The sequence below is a fragment of the Hoplias malabaricus genome, chromosome 2 (assembly GCF_029633855.1).
Source record: "Hoplias malabaricus isolate fHopMal1 chromosome 2, fHopMal1.hap1, whole genome shotgun sequence".
NCBI classification, from domain to species: Eukaryota; Metazoa; Chordata; class Actinopteri; order Characiformes; family Erythrinidae; genus Hoplias; species Hoplias malabaricus.
In genome coordinates, this window is record NC_089801.1 from 58,664,385 (window position 1) to 58,669,156 (window position 4,772).

The window sequence follows — 4,772 nt, forward strand, 5'->3', positions numbered from 1 at the left end:
CCCCAGGCTACGCCGCGCCACCCTGTCCATGAATATCAGGAACAGGAGTGGAGATAAGGCACAGCCCTGACGGAGTCCAATGCCCACACTGAACAAGCCTGACTTACTACCAAGGATGCGAACACAACTCAAACTCTGAGAGTACAAGGACCGTACGGCTCGCCGGAGCGACCCTGGCACCCCATACTCCTGGAGCACCTCCCACAGAATCTCTCGGGGAACACGGTCATATGCCTTCTCCAAATCCACAAAGCATGTGTAGAGTGGAGTAGCAAATTCCCACGCCCCCTCAATCATCTGTGCAAAAGTAAAGAGTTGGTCCATAGTTCCACGGCCAGGACGAAATCCGCATTGTTCCTCCAATATCCTAGGTTCGACTATCGGACGGATTCTCCTTTCCAGCACCTTGGCATAGACTTTCCCCGGGAGGCTGAGAAGTGTAATGCCACGATAATTGGCACACTTTCTCCGGTCCCCTTTTTTGAAAATAGGAACCACCACCCCGGTTTGCCAATCCAAAGGCACTGTTCCCGAGGTCCATGCGATATTGTATAGGCGTGTCATCCAAGACAGCCCCACAGTATCGAGTGCCTTCAGTAACTCTGGGCGAATCTCATCCACTCCTGGAGCTTTGCCACTGCGAAGCTTTTTCACCACCTCAGTGACTTCAGCCAAGGAAATGGAATCTGACCCCCCAGACACTTCTGGCCCTACCTCCTGTACAGGAGGCATGTCTTTCGGGTTAAGGAGTTCCTCAAAATGCTCCTTCCAACGCCCAACAATACGCTCAGTCGAGTTCAGAGTTTCACCATCCTTGCTGAGCACAGCTTGGACAGTGTCCCCCCTCCCCCTCCTGAGCTGTCGGAGTGTTTTCCAGAACCTCTTTGAGGCCGCCCGGAAGTCATTCTCCATGGCCTCTCCAAACTCCTCCCATGCTCTGGATTTTGCTTCAGCAACTGCCACAGCTGCAGCCTTTTTCGCCTGCCGGTACCCATCCGCAGAATCGGAAGTTCCCCGAGCTAGCCAATCTCGAAAAGCCTCCTTCTTCCGCTTGACAGCTTCCCTCACCCCTGGTGTCCACCAACGGGTTCTTGGGTTGCCGCCATAACAAGCACCGACAAGCTTTTGACCACAGCTACATGCAGCCGCTTCCACGATGGAGGTCCGGAACAGTGTCCATTCAGACTCCATTCCCCCTACCTCCTCCGGAACATGTGAGAAGTTCTCTCGGAGGTGAGAGTTGAAATCCATCCGGACAGAGTCATCTGCCAGCTTTTCCCAGCACACCCTCACAATACGTTTGGGTTTACCAGGTCTGTCCGGCAGCTTTCCCCGCCATCGGATCCAACTCACCACCAGATGGTGATCGGTTGACAGCTCAGCCCCTCTCTTTACCCGAGTGTCCAAAACATACGGCCTCAGGTCAGAAGACACAACCACAAAGTCGATCATTGACCTTTGGCCCAGAGTGCTCTGGTACCAAGTACACTTATGAGCAATCTTATGTTCGAACATGGTGTTCGTTATGGACAAACCATGGCTAGCACAGAAGTCCAACAACATCACACCACTCGGGTTTAGATCAGGCAGTCCGTTCCTCCCAATCACTCCTCTCCAGGTTTCCCAGTCATTGCCAACGTGAGCATTGAAGTCCCCCAGCAAAACAACAGAGTCAGTGCATGGAATCCCCTCTAGAACTCCAGTCACTGCCTCCAAGAAGGCCGAATACTCTGAGCTGCTGTTCGGTGCATACGCACACACAACAGTCAAAGTTTTCCTCTCTGCAAGCCGGAGCCGCATTGAGGTGACCCTCTCGTTTACTGGGACAAACTCCAGCTGTACAGGCGCCAGCCGGGGACTTGTGAGTATCCCCACACCCGCCCGTCGCCTCTCACCCTGTGCAACTCCTGAGTAAGAGAGAGACCAACCCCTATCGAGGAGTTTGGTTCCAGAGCCTACACTGTGTGTAGAGGTGAGCCCAACTATATCTAGCTGGTATCTCTCAACCTCACGCACCAGCTCTGGCTCTTTCCCCCCCAGTGAGGTTATGTTCCACGTACCAAGAACCAGTTTCCGCTGACAAGTTCCACGACGCCAGGGGCCCCCTTGCCCCCGCTCTGTGCCCGATGGGCATTGCACCGCACCCCTACTCTGGATCTTGCGGGTGGTGAGCCTACATGATCCTCCCACGTTGCCATTTCGGGCTGAGCCCGGCCGGGTTACGTGGGCTGCCCAGCCACCAGGCGCTCGCCGTCGGACACTACCCCCAGGCCTGGCTCCAGGGGTAGGTCCCGGTAACCCTTTCCCGGGCAGGGTACACTGAATTTTAATGTGTGTACTCATAGGAATGCTTTTGGATCATGTTTGTCTGGATCTTCACTCCAGACCTGTTCGCCATGGGAGACCCTACTGGGAGCTAACAGCTCCCGACGACATAGCCCTGGAGGTCATGAGACCACACAAGCCCTTCCGCCACGACAAGGCCCTGATCCAGGAAGAGGTATCCCTTCTGATAACACTCCAAATTTTTTTCCACTCCCTTTGTCTACAGGCTCCTCTCCCATCATCATTATCATCAGTGCGAGTGTGTGTGTGACTCTGCTGCTGATTGGAGGACTGATCTACAAACTCAGACACAGTAAGTGAGAAAATCACTGAAGTCAGAACAGTTACCAAATTTTTATTGTACACCGTCAGATATCTAGACCTGTAGATTTGATCAGTGCATAAAGAGGCAGTTTGGGTTATTGTTTGTGTGTGCTAGTAAAGCATTACATTCCATATCAGCCTAAGAGGAAAGTCATTACTTAGCCCTAACCCTTTGTTTTGCTTTGGAGTGGTGTGTCTCAATTCCTGTTGGGAAAGAGGGGTAGGGCCAAAACAGAGCTTTTTCAGGGTCACAGTTTAAAGGAAGGGCTTGTAAAGCAAATATCCCACATATGTCAGTATTTACTCCTTTAAAAGCTATAATGATTAGTGTATTGTATTAATTTGCATTTTCAAAGCATTATGTCGTTTTACTTCAGAACAACACTAATCACAACACACACTAACACACCACCACCATGTCAGTGTCACTTCAGCACTGAGAATGATCCCCCACCACATCACACCTGCTCTGTAGGTGTCCTAAGCACTGAAGGATATGGGAAAGTGGGCTAACAAAGTATGCAGAGCAACAGGTGGACTCCAGTCTGGAACTGTAAAACTACAAAATCCAATTTCATGTTACTGAGGTCTCTGCCGATGAAACTATAGAGCTGTCTTTCTATTTTAATCCAGGGTTTGGCTATGACTAAAAAAACAGCAACATCTCACATTATTATACATAGCACAATCGGTTTACCACACGTTTGAAAACATACTAAACTATATATAAAACACACACACACACACGCAACAATACCAGTGGGAGGCAATACAAAAGGCTTTATTTTCACATTGAACTAAACAGTTCTGGATGCTAGTGTCCTCTCTTTTATGCCAGTGAGAGCTGAGCATTTATGGCTCAGTGGCTCCCAGGATGAACTGGTGGTAGAGTCAACAACTCGGCATCCATCTACCCAACCATAATTGTTTAAAAAAATAAAGTGTAATTAAAATACTCTCCATCAGACCAGCTAATGTCAGAAGAGTAGTTTGGAAGGGCATCTTGTGGAATATAACTATTGAATGAACACTGTCTTCTGTTCTGTAGGGTCAATTGTCAGAAACACCCAGACAGCAACAAACAACACAGTAAGTAAAACCATTAATAAAAAACTGGTTACAACTTGGAGAAATCTGATCCAGTTTAAGAAATTCAGAAGTTCAGTGAAAAAAGGTTATAAAAATTAATGTCAGTTTGAGTGTGTTCACTTTCTGTGATTTCAGGCCAATCACGATTATGAAAATGATCCACCTATAAATAGCATCAACCTTAGAACATACTACAACCTGGACCCAAAAACTAGCCAATCAGATTTAGTCTACCAGATTCTTGACCCCAGCACCAACCAATTAGATTCAGTGTACCAGAGTCTTGACCCCAGTACCAACCAAGCAGATTCACTCTACCACAGTCTTTACCCCAGCATCAACCAATCAGACTCAGCTTACCAGAATCTTGACCCCAGCAGCAACCATTCAGATTCAGCCTACATGTGTCTTGACCCCAGCACCACCCAATCAGATTCAGCCTACCAGAGCACCAGCCCCAGCAGCAACCAATCAGATTCAGCCTACCAGAGCATTGACCCCAGCACCAGCCAATCAGATTCAGTCTACCAGAATCTTGACCCCAGCACCAACCAGTCAGATTCAGCCTACCACAGTCTTGACCTCAGCACCAACCAATAAGATTCAGGCTACAAGAGTCTTGACCCCAGCACCAACCAATTAGATTCAGTCTACCAGAGTCTAACACCAACACCAACCAGTTTTTATGGTTTAGATCCATCCATCCATCCATTCGTTATCCACTGCTTATCTGGATCCGGGTCGCGAGGGAAGCAGTTGGAGCAAAGAAACCCAGACCTCCCTCTCCCCAGCCACCGCCTCCAGCTCCTCCGGGGGTATACCGAGGCGTTCCCAGGCCAGTCGAGACATGTAGTCTCTTTCCATGTTCCAAAAGCCAGTTTCAGTAACCGAGGATTAGAACGCCAGGGCCCACGACCCCGGCTGTCACATGATCCACAATGCACCAGACTCGGATTACTACCTCTCCCACAGGTGGTGGGCCCATGGGAGAGTGGACCCATGTAACTCCTTCGGGCTAAGCCCAGCCGGACCCC